The sequence below is a fragment of the Idiotropiscis lumnitzeri genome, chromosome 4 (genome assembly GCF_059441095.1).
Source record: "Idiotropiscis lumnitzeri isolate Australia: NSW breed Sydney's pygmy pipehorse chromosome 4, RoL_Ilum_1.0, whole genome shotgun sequence".
NCBI classification, from domain to species: domain Eukaryota; kingdom Metazoa; phylum Chordata; class Actinopteri; order Syngnathiformes; family Syngnathidae; genus Idiotropiscis; species Idiotropiscis lumnitzeri.
Genome location: NC_142394.1, coordinates 9,616,821 through 9,634,699, shown reverse-complemented (window position 1 = coordinate 9,634,699; position 17,879 = coordinate 9,616,821).

Genomic DNA, 17,879 nt, shown 5'->3' with positions numbered 1-17,879 from the left:
TTACGCCTTTGATGTATAGCATCAAAATTTGGTGACCATTTGGAGGATCAGAAAATTTGATAAAAGAAACCAAAATCCCTCAATACCAGCTCCACTAATGGACATGAAATTAAGTGTGTATGTCTCAGTAGCATGCGGTGTGCTTTATGACGGGTGAGGCACTGCCTCTTCTGCAAGTGAGTATAAAAATATTAATCAAAAAATAGAATAGCCTGCATTTCAATTTTGACCTCAATTGAAATAATATAATACTGAGTAATACTTTAAAGTCACTCTTAGATTATAAGTGTCATTTCAATCGTTTTTTAAATATGATACACAAACACAGGAAGTGTTTGCAGAAAAAAAAAAAAAAAAAAAAACACAAAATAAGTACACATTGTCAGAGGTACCAAATCCAGATCCAGAGAGTAAAAACCCTGCCAAAGTTTGGGTTTAAATACAGGCGCCTCATCTCGACCGGCAGGTATACGAGCTCCCGCTGAGTTAGACAAAATAATTATTGTGGTCTGTTGACCATTTGAACACAGCCAGCTTCCAATACAATTAAAAAAAGAGCAGGTGTCGGTCTACTTGGCATTGCTGGTAAGTAAGTACAGATGTTGAAACAAGATAGCGATAGTTCTAGCAAAAGCCCCGGTTGCCAGAATTACTGGTGATTTTTTTACTTATTTTTGCAAGATACTCAACTGTAGTGTCAATATATACGTTGTTTAAATAGATATCGCTCCATCTCCTGATCAAGAAGGATTGAGGATCATTTTTTCAAACTCGCTTATCGACCCTCAAATCCCTGATCGCATAGCCCATTTAATTAAAAGTATGCTTTTCCTCATGCCCATGATTGAGGTCTTTCAGTTTTTTAAATTTTTTTTTAATAAATTGTTTCTGTACTTTAATTTTTGGGTGTTGTTTTTTTTAGTGCCTGTGTTTTTTGTAAACGATAAATGGGCTGTCACTTGTAGCGCTTTCCTGCCTTTTGTAAACAAAGCGCTTCACAACACTACCTCATCTTCCTACTGATGACATAGTATCAGGAGCAAGTGAGGGTTCAGTATCTTGCTCAAGGATACTTCAACATGGTCACAATGTGGCCGGGGATCGAAACAACAATCGCTCTACGACTGAGCCACGCCGTCGTGTTTCTTTTATATTTTGTTCTTTTAATTATGTAAAATAGATTAAGTTAGCTAGTCAATGAAACATAGCTTTCGGAAATTAGTCTTGAATTGTTCCCAACTTCTCTTCATTACTCCTTTTTTTGTTGAATAAGTCTTAAATGTTGCACCTTGACTGACATGTTTCTTATTCCTTTTCATAATATTAAACCTGGATTAAATTTTAAATGATTTTTTGACTGTCTGCATCACAAATTGATTATTTTTTTCTGTGACTTAAACGCCTTCAGACACACATTTGCAGATGTCACTCCCTTATTGTCCTCTCTACTCAACTGTCCTTTTCTCCTACAATTAAACATGGTTGGAGTTTGTCAATTAGGGTTAGTTTTATCATTATCCATCCATCCATTATAATTATTCATATTATTATCACCCACTGCTGACAACCTTAAGTGAATGAGGTCAACCTCTTGTTCAGTGTGTGAATTCATGCGTAAAGGTCATTCTAAAAGCCGCTTCATCTTTATGTTCAACAGCAGGGAGCTTCACCTGCATTGCAAATTAATTGACAAGCTGGGATGTTCTGCGGTAAGATGGGCCGAGTTCGCTGCTAACTAATTGTTCCTAGCAGCAGTGAGGAAAATATATTTCCTATATCCACAATTCTTTCAGCAATTTTCGTCAGTCCTGAAATGTACAGCCGGCTAGATGCTAATAGTGGCAGCAAGCATGGTCGTGCAGAAAACATGGAATGGATTTTCAGGAATAAGGACGGATAACAAACCATGACAAGGGCTCTCTCTACCTACGAGTATCAAGTAAAGGAAATTGATCGATTTATGATCATTATATGAGTAATTAATTACATTCCATCCTTGTCTTTATTTTCCTCATGCTGCTTTGAGTCAGCAGACTCTGCACTCTTTGCTATCCAGAAGCTTACAGAGGCACGTAGCACCACAAGCGTGGACGCAGTGAACACATGGACTGCTTTTCTACTAATAAAGTATATTTGTTTATCTACTAATGTACATTTTTGAAGAATATTTGAATAAAAAACAGCCATAGGCAATACTAATGATGCAGTTTACGGCCTTCAAAACAAAGGGGCTGATTGGCCGACGAGATCTATGTAGCTGGGATCCATCGCTCATCCTAGAGGCAACCCAAAGTTCCCATATGTCTGTCATTGAGGTCGGAAATTCTACTTGGCGAACTGAATGTGAGCATTTGCAGCATTGAATTTTAGTGAGGCGCATTTTTTTTTGGAGGAACTAAAAAACGCATTTTACAATCTTAAATTCATTTTCAAGTCAGTTCCTAACAAAAAAAATATTTCAGATGGAAAAATTCAGATTCAAATAAACAATAAATATGCAATTTATGTAATTCAATGATTCAGTTTTCAAATAAAATATTCAGTTTTCAATTTAAATATTCAAGTTAAGCCATCCATCCATCTTCTATAACGCTTCTCCTCACTGAGGTCGCGGGGGGTGCTGGAGCCTATCCCAGCTTTCTTCGGGTAGTAGGCAGGGTACACCCTGAACTGGTTGCCAGCCAATTGCAGGGCACACAGAGACAAACAACCATCCACGCTCACACTCACACCTAGGGGCAATTTAGAGTGTTCAATCGGCCTGCCATGCATGTTTTGGGAATGAAAAACCGGAGTACCCAGAGGAAACCCACGCAGGCACGGGGAGAACATGCAAACTCCACACAGGATGGCCGGAGCCGGGATCGAACCCACGACCGATGCTGTCTCTCACTGTGAGGCCATCGTGCTAACCAGTTGACCACCGTGCCGCCCCCAAGTTAAGCCATTCATATTCAAATCGATAATATTCAGGTTCAGTTTCTAAAAACGTGGGCGGAATGATTTTTGTGGAATCCATATTAGTGTTCATACTGAATTTGATTCATCTTTAAGAATGTGTTTATCGACCAGTTTTTCTAAAATTCTGGAAAAACATGTAAGAACTGAACTGAGACTGTAATTTGTAAGAAAGACAGTATCACCGACCTAAAAAAATGAAATAACCTTTGCGTTCCTGAGATCAGATGGAACAACACTAATTTCTATGATTACCGCAAAATATGCGCTAATGATTTTAGAATGATTTATTTGCCCTCTTTTATAAGGTATGCAGTAAGTCCATCATGACCTGCAGCACAATGTTTAACAACTATTACAATACCATTTATCTCTAAAACATTTTAACACTTTATTGAACGTCTAAAATAACAAACTAGCGACTGATCCAAACCAAAAATATGTAAACCTCAGTCATCTACGGAGTGTGCTTTCTGCATCCATCTAACTCATTTCTATGTGGAGGACATCTTTGGACTACATCTTTTGAACCAAATGGCCTCAAGACCAACGTCAACACCATTGCCCCCAAAAAATGCTCACCAACCCTCTCTTCACCCAGAATCGACATCAAAATGGCCGTTTTGACCGCTTCCGTTAAACAGTTTAACTCGCTCCGCCCAGACTGAAAAAAAAAAAAGCACAGGCTTAGAATGCGTGTGAGCGGAGTCCGAGGTTGGGCCATGCTTCGGACTGTGCTTTGCAGTCAGGAATACTCGCTCTGCCTGCCCTGACCATATCATTGGAACATCTTTTCCATAACAGGATGCACAAGTCGGAGGACCTTCTCCCGAAATTGAACAGGAAGTCTTATACTTGGGTTCAAAGCAGCAATAGTGGATGAATTCCATTGTTTTGATTTGTTGTCCATGTCAATTCCATGATTGACAGCCAACCTGTCATTCACAATATATGCCACCTCCTGCGTGCCATCGTTACTCCTTCTCCTACTTCCCATGTGGGCCATTTTTTATTCATAAAATCCATTGCATTAGCATTAATTATCATTGTATCTATGGAACCTGTGGGTTCCCCTGGGAGTTTTCTATTGGAATCCTTCATCCAGGTGATATCACGGCTCCACGCTCATTATTGACTTGCAGATTGGCTCAGAGTGTTCCGGTTCAAGGCAAGCGAGATCAAAATTGCGGAGGAACAGCTCTGTGTGACGTTCCTCTCTCCGGGGGGCGGGGGGGCTTGTTTTTAGCGTGCAGAAGCCTCGAACGGACGTCTTGGCTCGGGTTGCTCTGTTTGTGCTTGGCAAACGTCAACAGCGGACTTGTTGCTGGCTGTTTTTCAGTCAGCTGGTGGCACATGGAGATTATATCAGTGATCTAAAAAAAACAAAAGTGAAGTGGAACTTAATGTAGGAAAGCAGTATACACTCAACTCTGTCCCGGCTATCGCAGGTGCGTACAGGACTTTAAGTTACACATTTTAGGACTTAGGAATTTGTTTGGTTAAAATTTGAGAAAGACTCGGCTTGATTTTGACTTGAACTACTTGACTTGAGAAGTCTTGCCTGTGTACATTTGAATATCCTCGTTTCATTTTCAAGATAGTATGACTTTTATTTTGTTTTGGACTTTTTAAAAATTTTTATTATTTTTTTTGATGTGGAGAGGCCGCACCAGGAAGCAAGTCTCATGGAAGCCCGTATCCTACTGAGTGGCGAAGGTTTGCGAGTGTTTGCTAAAGTAGTGGATGTTGATTTTAATCCAGGGTTCGTACAAGGTGGCAAACCTACACAAAGACGTTCACCAGACATTCTCAAATCATTTTAATGGTCGTAAACGCTTGTATGACAAACATTTGCGACCTTGAACGAACCCTGAAGAAAAATCTATTTGCTACCTTGGCAAAGACTATCCAAGCTTCGCCGTTCAGTGGGATAGGGGCTGGAGGGAGCTCCGAACATGATTCTGTGCATTCGGACCCAAGGATTATGCTTTTGCTAAACTCGTGAAGAAGAAAATAGCAACATGCGAGGTTTGCAACTCAATAATCAGTCTTCGCTAAAAATGTATGATCATGATTTTAAAAAATGTTAATATGCTGTAATAAACATTAAAATATCCATGTCGCAATTGGCTGTTTTTCAAATTGCTACGCATTACAATGGATTTAGCATTACGCTTTGAAAATCTTCTGGGCGGGGGCCAGTGCCACAGCGAATTCATAGACAGCTTGTCATCGCCATCTTCAACGTGTGGAGACGACCCTGTTGGGCTAGTGACGTCCCGGTCGCAAACGGCCAGTGGGCGGACCCAGTACACAGAAATATCGACTTTCCTGCATCTATCTTTACGCCTTTTCATTTATTTTTTACCAAAGTAATCATTGAGATCTTATTTGTACTTGTACCTCATAAATAAAGTTTTTGGGGTAACTTTTATTATTCATGTGCCATACACTGTAAAGTGATCCTTGAGTAAAACTCACTTGACATGTCATGACTCATGACTGGATACAGAACAAGCCCGATGGCTGGAGCAACCTGCTGGGATGTCGCCATGGCGATCAGTGTTTTGAGTGTCATCCTTACTACAACAAGTACTGAGCGGAACGTTGCTCTAGAATATGCTGTGAGTGGGCAAGATTGTTTGATTTGACTTTTTACTTGCTTGAGCAAAGTCATGACTTTGACTGGAACTTGCTTGAAACTTGGTGGTTAAGATTTATGACTTACTTATGTGACCCCTGCTGGCAACTTTTTGGGACTTGGATAAAGTCACCATAGGTCCATTCTGAAAAGTCAGTTATGTTTTAGGGTTGATGTGAGGAGACTCGCCTCGCGGACTTTATTTTGAGTACAGTGGACCCTGTACGTTATTATACAATAGTGAATTTTTGTTAGCAATTTTACACAAGTTTAATAAGTAATGTATTTTTAGTACTTGTTTCAGTTTTGCTGTGTTTTCTGAAAAAAAAAAGGACTCTGGCCTTTATTTTAGGAAGCTGTTGTGAAAGCGCTATATAATAAGGATGTATTGTATATTTCAGCTACCATCAATCATCAAAGCGTGAATGGTTTTATTTTATGTTAATTTCCCATTTTGTTGTTATATGGCAGATAGTTGGTTTGGTTTGACATAGTGTTATTAGACAGCAATTAAAATTTATTCAGACTTCTGTGCCAGTCAATTTATATTGTATTATAGTACAGGTTTGAACTTCTTTTTACACTCGTATAATTGTCAAATGTGTTCAATCACATCACGTGTTTAGTCAGCTAACCTTCAGAATTCCTCACAATCCACTTCAGCGAATAGTTTTACTTTATTTTAAATTTGTGGTTTTATCCAGCTGTTTTACACTTTTACACCGCTCAGAATTTTAAAATGTTTATTTTAGAAATTGCTTTTAAAATAAATCAATCTATGATAACAACATTATTAAAATTATTTATCTTTTCATTATTATTCTCTATTTTCTTTGACCTTTTTAAAGATATATTCTGTCAGTTATTCCCCCCCCCCGGAAAAAGTGCGATTGTTGACTGGGACTGAGGGAAGCAAACAAGCTGTGCTGAAAAACTTTTTGGCACGAATGTGCTAACACGGCACTCCACCGCCTTCACACCACACGCTCATGCTTGGCCCTGATTCTTTTTCCCCGCTCCAGCTCCCCTCAAAATAGCGTCTCTCCCGCCATGGGCGTCAAAGAGACAAGTGGATGGACTAGAATGACTTCCTCACAGCAAACAAGATCAAAAAGTAACAGCGTGAAAGCAGGTGGGGGGAGACTACTAACAATGTGGTCCGACCTTGAGAGGCGCCTTTACATTATTCATACGGTACATACAATTTTCTCTGATATTTTATTCATTGTTCTTTTTTACTTTTAAACAAAACGGCAACTCTTACAGATTGCGAAAAGAGAAAATAGATGAGAGCGCGGCGACTTAAACAACATCACCGCTTTGGAGGGATTACTTCAATAATCACTCACAAGCTGCTTGTTTATTTGTTTTGTGCGACAGGGATGAATAGGTAGAGGTGAAAAGAAAACTAGTTGAAACAGACAAATTAGATGAAAAATTCATTTAAATTATAAATAATGTGAAAATATGTGAAATAAACAAAACATCCCGAAATAGAACTAACCAAATACAATGTTTTGGAAAAGAACAAAAAAAAACCCATTACAAAACACTTTCACATGAATACAAAAGAAATATATATATATATATATATAATATCAAATAATGAAATAATAAATATGATTTAAATGTATAAAATGATGCAAAACTATGACACAAAACACAAATATATAAATAATATAAAACCATTGGAAAAATACTGCAAAAGTAATACACAAATAAACAAAGGAGAAAAACTTTGTCAAAAATATTAGATAAAAATATCTAAATTTGCAAAAAATTATAACAATGTTAGGAAAAAGACACATTTTAGAGAACATAATGCATTGAAATGATAACGTTAAAAATTGCTGATGTGCTTCTTGAGTTTTTTTTTTTTTACAGTAGAAATGAAAACCAGTTGAAATATTTAACTGCCTGCACTCATCACGTGCCTGAGACACAATGTTGCAATTAGTGCAACAAGGGTTCTCAGCCTACGGAACCCTAAAGACAAATAAACCGTAAGAAGAATTTAAAATAAATTAAAAAACACATAAAATAATAATAATAATAATAATAATAATAATAATAATAATAATAATAACAATAACAATAATAATAATAATAATAATAATAATAATAATAATAATAATAATAATAACCTTTATTTATCCACATCCAAGACTAAGAACAGTTTCTTAGTGTTATTAAAAAAAACAACATTGAACCGACTACTGTGTATGTGTAATGTGCAGTATTCCCCCTGCCTTATATTTGTAATATTAGAAAACTACAAAAAAATAAGAAAACACAAATCCCAAAAGAGTTGTAAAAAAAAATACAGTGAGATCATTGTAAGATTGATTTCTGTGTTTTTTAACTGTAAATCTGACAATACACAAATAGAACTCTCAAAATGTGTATTGGCCCAGCTCTGGAAACTTTTTTGTCATTGTTTTATTTGTGCTGAAACAGCTCCTTTAATGATTTTACAATGTTGAAAAAAAAAAAGAGTGAGATTTTAGTATATAATTAGGAAACACATGAACAATCACCACAAGGCATTCATGCAATGAACATGTTGACAATAAGCACAATACGGTGATTCAACAAAAGCTTACATTTTAAAAACAAACAAATAGCAAAAAAAAAAAAACACACTTTTGTTGCATGAATAACAATCTTTCTCTTTCAAACTTGTAAGCCACACCCTGCGAGAAAATCGTATCTGCTGGATAACATACGTCATCTGAACACACATAAAATACAGAGCATTAAAATCCCAAGAAAGTATCAAAAATATATTATTAAGATGTTGGCTTAGTTTGAGAAGAAAAGAATTTTCGTGTGAGATAAAAAAGCAGCTGTTAGAATACTCGGCGCTATATATTAAGAAAAATGGGAAATAAACACCCTTAGTAGGAAGAAATAGTCAACGGGGACACATCGGTGTTCAGAGAAAAACGTGACCCAAATCTATCAGGCGTCACTTGGGAGAAGAACTCCCCGCTGACGTTCATGACAACATGGCGGGAATCATTCCGTTAGTTTGTCTTTCAAGCGCCGCCAAGAAATCTCAGTGAGCGTGCAAATTGTTCATTTATGGCTTGCCTCTTTTCTCCGTCACGTTGGGTGACAAATTCCTGAGATAGTGTTTTGTTGAAAGCCGCCTTATTTGTTAAATCAATGTTTTAGTTTAATGAACTAACATTTAAAGCCATTCATCATTGCAAGACATCCATTTTTTTTTAAATACATCTTATCCTGTCTGAGAAGAGAAAAGGCGGATCATACCCTGGACTGGTTGCCAGTCCACGACAGAGCTCTTATAAGGATAGACAACCACCCCATAAACCCGACCAAATAAACAAACAAACAAAACAACCGTTAAACCAACAAATGAATCAATGAAACGCAACACCAATCAGATGATGTGTAGCTCCTAAGAGCAAAGTCTCACGTCAGTCCATGTATCACTTGGAGGAAAAGTCATGTGACTCATTCAGCCGCTTTATCTCACATCACACGACCCGTCACTGAGGAGGAGAACTTTGGAAGGAAGTGTATGTCGAACGTGTTGCGTTTCTGTCAAAACAATCAGACCTTTTGAAGCACAATTCTTCTCTTCAAGCCACTGCGATCAAGAACCCAAACGAAGAAGAAAGGATTTCAACCTGTAGGAATATTTTGATCTCACTGGCAAATAAGATTTTCATTTCCCTGTTTAATCCTGCTTCTTTCAGTTTCCACTTGATCTATCAGAATCAAAATCAATTTCAATGTAACACTTAGTTTAAATGATTCATTTTATTTTTTTGAAGGATCAACTGAACTATATGTAAAATAATATACTCGATGCTGAGGCACAGCATGATGCATCATTTTATAAAATATTGTGTGATTCTACTCAATAATAAATATGTATATTTAGATGTTTTTTTTTATATGCTACGTAGTTTTTAAAAATCAAGCTTCAGAATTTTACTTTGATCCATCAATGTTTTGCCACTCACAAAGGTTTGCATAGAAAATTTAGAGATGTACTTGATGTAGTTTCACCCCAAGTTTCCTTTCTGAGCTCCTCCACCCTTACGCAGCTGCCCGGTGCCTCAGGTCTGCGGCCGAGACGCCATTAGAGGTACCAAGGACTAAGCGAAGGATCAGAGGGCATCGAACCTTTTCTATTCCCGGTCCCTCTCTTTGGAATGACCTTCCATTAAACGTTAGACAAGCCCACTCGCTTCTCATTTTTAAAACTTGTCTTAAAACTAATTTTTATTCTTTGGCTTTTGACCAAGCATGAGTCTTGTTTTTTTTTTTTATGGGGGTGATTGTTTTTTTTTAACTTTCTACTGTCTTCATTATAAAGTTATTTTATTGCTTGTTGTTGTATGACCTACTTTTACTACTAGTACAATCTTAAAGTGCTTTATAACGAGTTGAGTTGAATAAACAAACAAAACCAACAAACAAAACAAGTTACCAAGCAACATAGAAAACAATTCATTAACCAACCAATAAAAAAACAAAACAACTAACCAACCAACAAGCTATTTAACCAGACGATAAAAACATTAAATCGAGCAGCTATACAATAAACAAACATGGAAAATGATAAACCAATCAACCAACCAACCAAAATACAAAACAGTTAAACAACCAATAAACAAACAAACACCTAACTAACCAACCAATCAACCAACAAGACCAAAACAAGCCAATTAACCGGGCAACAAGAATAACAACACACCAGCCATACAACAAGCATGGAAAATAATTAGCTAACCAACCAATCATCCCCCCCAAAAAACCCCAAACAAACAAAAAACAACAACGATGAAGTAACAAACAAACAAAACCAAAAAAATAAAACTAACATCAAAAATCAACATCTTGCTTCACTCATGTAAAATAACAATTGTCAGTTTTAACAGACTAATGATTTCGAACTGAGAGCTGTGTGTAATATTTTGCAAAGTATGAATGCAGTATGAGTACTATTCAATACGCGCTAGTCTAAACATTGTTCCGACATGTTAAAGATAACATAGCTTTGGCTCATATTGCAACTTAATTCTGTGTTTTCTGTTTCCGCGTCGCCCAGCTCGCTGTCAGACATGGCGGATTAACAGCAGATTAGCCTAGCGCCCGCGGGGAAGATGCGAGTCACGTGTGTGCCGCCATGTCGCTGAGAGGGAAACGTTGGAAAAATGACATGTCATAAAAAATTCATGGCCACTGGTGTTAGCACAGTAGCACTGCAAAAAAAACAAAAAAAAAACAGATTCATTTCAATGCCCGATAGAGGTGTTGTATGACAGACTCATGCGGCTTTTCATTGACATGCAGTTTCATAGCCTGCTATGCTTTTTTTATCCAAGAGGCCACTGGGGAACTGGGCTTTGTCGGTATGTTATGTGACATGTTGACGAAGTAAGTCACGCCTTTAGTGCATTTTTTTTCTTTTGCTGTATACAGTAAAAACTGAAGAGGCTAGTCAAGATTTTGAAACAAAGGGTTATTTTGACAATGTTGTCAAGACATTATCAACATTTCACGGCAATTTCAAAATCAAATCAAAATAACAATCAGAGAGGAATAGCATCGATGAAATGGTCTTTGATGTTTCCAAAAACATGTTGGCAACGGTCAACAAGACTGGAAACTTTGTCTTACCTGTTTCTAAAGTCACTGATGACAACATTGTCTTTTCTGTGATGTTCATTGAGCAATTAACGTAAGACACATTTTGCAATCTTCAATTTTTACTCTTGAACCCACTGTAAAATACATGTTTATTTAAACATCAAAACAATAAATTTTTCGGGTACAAGAAATAAAATGTAATTGAATTTTGTGTTCAGTACCCTAATTACCATCGTTTTGTAAGCATTAATGAAAGTCACAATCTTCAATTTAGAGTCCTACAAACATAACACAATGTTACCTTCATACAAAGAAAATTCAGAGCTTTCAATTAATTTAGTTTCAATCATTATTATAAACTTCAAAGACATCATCATCACACCAAAATGTTGATACGCACATGCTTTTTAACGAACATCAAAAATGCGATATTGAGCTGCCTCGGTGGAGGTATCTTTAAAGTATTCAAACCATATTGCTCTTCAACGACGTACACACTCATCCACTCCAACCATCACTCATAATGTGCTCTCTTGTCTTTTTGTTGACAACAATTTGGTGATAAACGATCATAAAAATGTTTTTCATTTCCAAAACAACCAGTTAAAACGTTGACATAGGCATGAAGCGATTACTCTTTGTTGTAAAACGACTGAGATAATCCATTTGAATAAAGTAAGACATCCTGAAGTCCATCCCGGTGGCTCGATCCCAATGCAGTGGTGCTTGTGATCCAGAGGATGGGGCTGAAGCATTAACCAGAGTGCTGCTGCGTTGCTGCGCACATGCCCTCCAGTGCTAATGATACTGCCTCTGCCTCTCTTTGGTCGGTAAATGAAATTGTAGCTCCCATCGAGCCTGATAGATGACGTTAAATTACATTTCTAAGTGGTCCAAAGTGCAACGGGAAGCCCGCTGAGGTGTCGGGAATCTTTTGTTTTCATTTTCACTTTCACAATGGACGTCATACATGCTGGCATGCCACGTCAAAAAAAAGTGCACTTCAATGTATTTAGTATGTGCATTGTTTTTTTTTTTTTTTACGCATAAATTCATATTTGGAAACATAAACACAATCTTGAGTGTTGTTTTCATTGAGTCTTCCGAATGTAAATTAATCAAACATCCATTATAATTTGACCTTTACAGATACGAACAAACATTTTAGGCAATTTAGAGTCTTGAACATAACACCCTTATTTTTTGGAACATCAAAGGCATTTTAATCTTGAACATTTTGATGATTTTTGACGTGTATAAGCAAAGAAATTGATCAAAGGCTAACTTGCTAACAGGTATATTATCACCTGAAGAGTAACTATATGTGTTTTCCTAAACCTCAAAGACAATGTAGTCAACCGTGTTGGGAAGGTTCTTTTTTATGTGAACTAGCTCAAAGTTAATTTCACAAATTTTCCCCAAATTAAATAATTCCCACTTGTTTTTGCTATGAGCCATTACCCTCAAAATACTGCAATAAATGCAAATTATTTATAAAATTAGTTTTAAGTCCAGAACAAAAAATTAAAATCAGTGGCAGACGAAACAATTAACACTAACTGTGCAAAACAACCAACAAGTATTGTGTGGAATAAGTAACAATTATCTGAAACATTAAATCGAGCTAACAGCCTGCAAATGCTCCAAGCTGTTAGCTCAATTTACAAGCGCACATTCCACTTGCAAGAAATTGTCTCGTGTTGGAGTTTACTCGTGGCTTTTTATAAGCTATTTGTATTGATTCTCACACGTGGTGGCACTGCTTTGGGTATTGGGCGAATGGCTAGCATCTTGATGTGTTGGCCTCCTGAAGATAATCCACCATGTTTTCCCATGAGGCTTGAAAAGAAACAAAGAAGGAATGCAAAAGACAACGTGAGAAATTATGATTGAGAAGCAAATGTGCACAAAGCAAAAGACGGACTGTGATTCAAATAAACATGCTGTAAAAATGCATCCGCCCCTCGTATCTGACATCATATAATTTGGTCTAAATAGCTTAGAATACAAATGTAGAGTAGTATTAAAACAAGCCTTGGTATGTGTGTGTATTTGTGTAAACACACTGGAAGCAAGAAACTTGGGTAGCTATAAGAAGCCAGCATTTTTTTAGTGAGTACAACCTCAAAAACATGAAGGAAAGCGTGTTGCGTGAAGGCGCTTTTTTAAAATGAGGAACAAAAGCAGGACAGTAGCCCTTAATCTGCAAGCACAAATGCAATCTAAGGTAGGACTCAGGCAGAGGTAGGAAATAAGCGGTCATGCACTTTGACTAAACCCCGCTCTCATCTTCAGGCAACCGTAAAAGGATGACCTACCTGCCTGCTTGGCGAAATACAAAAGGAAGACGCTGTAATGCCTGCCAGGGACTAACAAACAGTTATTTACTGCACAAATTGTCGCCAACCAAGATAGATTCCCAGAGTGAGGAAATCGCCGTGGGCTCGTTTTCCCCTCAAAGCTGCCATCATGTTTTACATTTTGTTGACGCATGCGGCTATGTGAAGTTTGGTGGCTTGGTGTTGCCCAAAAAGGCATTTAATGGGCTTTTGTGAAAAAAAAAATGGATTTAGAGCATTCAATTATGTTTTTCTTCAATGAACCCAAGACACAGTATCAGGGTCTGACATTAAGCCTTTTTTAAATTCTGGTGGCCCTGTCTGAACCAGTACCGGCCCCGTGTCGTCAGAAAATACTACAATAAGTTGCCATATTTAGTGTCTTTATATGTACGATTCAACTGCATTCATGGCTATAAGTGTGTAATAACCTTCCTTAAATCAGGGCATTGCACTTAATTAAAATAAATCAACATCAATGTGTCAAAGAATAAATCGATGAAAAAAACAGATTTAAAATGCACAACATTTTTTTCTTCAAATCAAGGCAGCGGTCACTAAACTTCTTTCAACCGTTTTCATGTCAATAAATATTTTGAAGGGAAGTCATTATGGAAACCAATAAATACAAATGATGAAGCTCAGAGCATTGGCTCAAATCTGCCATTGGAGTATTCAGAGTGCACCAAAAAAGGAGTGGCGGCGCGCGCACTCGGTTCCCCGACTGCGGCCACAGTGCGCCGGTGTTTGCTGCATTCAGAAATGAATGGAAGCAGAGCCCACTCCGCCTATCCCAACACCCCCGCTTTCAGGGTTTTGCACGGGCGTCAGAGTGAATTCATGAACATGCCCTTTGTATCTCTGCCCTTGTTCCTCGCCGCCATTGTGCGGTGTCATGTGGTATATTGATGAAGGCGGTGTGCAGCCTAACCCAACCCTGGACAACTCGGGTTGTTATCTTGCTCTACTTTATCGTACCGATGTGATAGCATTTTGACGTTTGATCACTTTTGCTTAAATAGGACCACGATACGGGGCAAGAATTTTTATCAATTGGTCATTTGCTTCTTCTCTTTTCAGGCTACAATCTTGCCATATTCGCATATTACCATGTTAATTGTTAGCATTTCCCCATTTCTATTTTATATTTGTCCAAGAAAAAGTTTGCAAAGCTACATTCTAACTGCACTGTACATTTGAACAAACTTTCCTTTAAGGCCATACTTCCCAGGAAGAAATATAAATATAATAATAAAAATATAGTAAGGTCCAGAATCCTTCCAGCCAATAAATCCTGATGTCTAAATTACCCCCAGACTGGCTTTTTGAGGGAAAATGTGGTAAATGTATCACAAAACCACAGGTTGGACTTTGGGGAGTTATAGTCCTCTTCATACATGAGAGCAAGATGAGGCCTTTTTTTCTTTCCTCCCCAGCATTGGCATCTTTATTTCCTTTTCCGTTTTTTTTTCTCCAGCTGTTTGGAGCTCGCCTGAGACGCTCTGATAAGACGCACAAGGAATAAGCTCAGTGTGACGAGGCAGGGGGAGTGGAATTGTTTGATGGAGATGCCGATTGCGTTTCTTGTGTGTTTTGCGAACCCATGTCGCTACTGGAGAACATCTGAAGTGGCGTTTTTTCCCCCCTTTTTTTCCCTTGTTTTTTAAGTCTTATCGCTACAACATGGCGGAGCAGATTAAATGCACCTAGGGTGGCTCACCTGGAAGCTCTCATGCATACAGCACGGTTGGATACAGTAAAGGTGCAATGTGCAAGCTGCAGTTTAGAAGCCTGTATTTAAGTAACTTAATGTGTCATATGCCCATACAGCCGGTATGCATTCTGTTCCCATTGTAGCGCACAAACCATTGTTTGCCCGAGTTCGATCCATTCATTCAACAATTAACAACGTAAGGCCTCCCTTCAAATACATTATTGTCTGCAGTTCCGTAAGCAAACAAGAAGCAAAATAGTCTTCGGGCCAAACAGCTGTTACACATTCCGTTTCCATTGTACCATGTGATTAACTATTCTTTGCCCATACTTAGATGAGCATTTTTTTGAAGGCCTCCTCTCAAATTGCATTACGTCCATAAACAAATTAATATAATACTCTCTTGGATTAAATTCACAGATAGCACAAAAAAAAGTCACTGAACAGCAAACCAACATTAAGTGCAAGAACTCATTCTGCGCATGTTAAAAAAAAAAAAAATCAACTTAGGCTTCATAACTTACTCCTATTATACTACCATCCATTAGTTTTTCTTGCATGCCATTCACATCCTTGAATTAGTTGGCTGGCTCACTCACTTTTGTGAACACAGAGCAGTATAGGCCAGTGCAGAATGCTGGTCCCGGATGTGTCCCCTCAGGAAGTCGCGTCCATCACAATGGCGACTTGTCCAATTAAGCCTTCGTACAATTTATAACATTATTAATATTGAGCGTTGAATATATCTATGTTTTTAGGATACAAATTGACTAACTCCTCATGCACTTTAAGCAGACTGTCAGAGTAGTGGGGAAAAAATTATTGTTCTGTTGACAGCCAAGACAAACTCTTCTTCTCTGATGCACAATTACAGCTTCGTGGTTGGAGGCGCTGCTGAGCGACGTTCCAAATTTCCTTGCCACAAGAAAAACTGTTGCAGTCATTAAGACTGTGGGCAAACGTCACTTGGTGACACAACAAATACCTTCAGTTCACATGTTACTAAACCCAAACCACCTCTTGAATGACTGCAACTTTTGCAGTATTGTGATTGAGGTCTTTTAGTAGCGGTGGCATTATTTTGAGCCCACACTGTGCATGTTTAGGTCAGAAATGCAAGCAAATTCTTCTTATAGCCATACAGGTTAACAGCAGAGGTTTCATAATTCAGTACATAATACCTGATAAAAAGCTACAATAGCTACATTTAGCCATCGAAACAAATTTGTACTTATATTAGCCACTTCAGATGAATAGCCGCAGGTCTCCGCGTTATTAAGAAGGGTATTATGTATATTTTGGCGATCATGAAGCAGTAAGGGACACTTGCAATTTGATTAGTGTAAGCAACAAAATAAGCTTCCGTTACTTACATTCGCGCAATGACGAGGAAAACATTAGTCAACACGCAACTTGGAGGACGCTGTCACAGCCAAACTAAAGTTATTACTCAACAGCAAACTGAATGAAACAATAAAATAAAGATTTCAAGAAATATAATTGACACAAAACAACATTAGTGCTGCAAAAATGCTGTGAGTGCGTCCCACTGGAACCTTCCTCAAACTCTTGTTGTCATACGAGGCAAATTCATAGACAAGCTCGGACCAAGGTCGCACTGAGGAGGTGACTGTATATATTGAAATTTTTCCCTTTGCTCATATTAAACGCAACTTAAAATGCTTATTTTGGCTCTCAATTGCTTCTTCACACAGCCAGTGAGTGAGAGAGAGAGAGAGTGACATTACAAGATTTCATTCTGCTACGCGAGCACATATTGATTGAATTCTATTCTTAAAGTGACTGACGAAAACCCACTTCCGGTCTTGCTTAGGCCGACCTTTTTAAAAAAAAAAAAAAAAAAGAATTATCGTCTTCCACCCCAAAAATGGGCCCTGTGTATTCACAATTCGGGACCAGCGGATTATTTCAGAATCTGCTTTTTTACTTTCGAACTTAGCTTGTACCAGACGTTTGTGACGTGTCATAAATGCTGTGATCATGACGTCCCTGATCGACTGGTGAAAGGACACCAAGACTCTCCTCTTTCATCATGACCGCTTTGAAAAACTCTGTTCTATTGTATTATTGTTAATATTCTTTGTTATATATTCTGTAAGCGCTTTGTTACAGCTGCAGCTGTTGTGAAAGTGCTATATAAATAAAGACATATTGTGTTGTATTGACATATTTTTTTTCCAATTATGCTGTATGATATATACAATAATTATGTTATTTTGTATATTTTATTGAAAAATTTACTGCTAGTAGTTTGATTATTTAAAATGTAATTTAATGAGTTGCTCTTTACACAAAAGATACAAAAAGAAAGTTTTTTTTTTTCTTTTTCTACTTCCATTATCATAGCAAATGTGAACCGAACCGTGAATGACCTTAAAACCCAACTAGATTGTGATTGTTGGCGCAACTGTTCGGTCTCTACCAACTAAACAGCCTCCATTAAATAAAAATACAGTATAAAAATATAAAAGTATAAAAAACATCCAACGTCCAAAAAACAAAACGGATGTTTGGACTTTAGCCCTCGTCAGATCAGTGCACAACTGGCAACACTCTCCAATTAAACAAAGACTTCTTT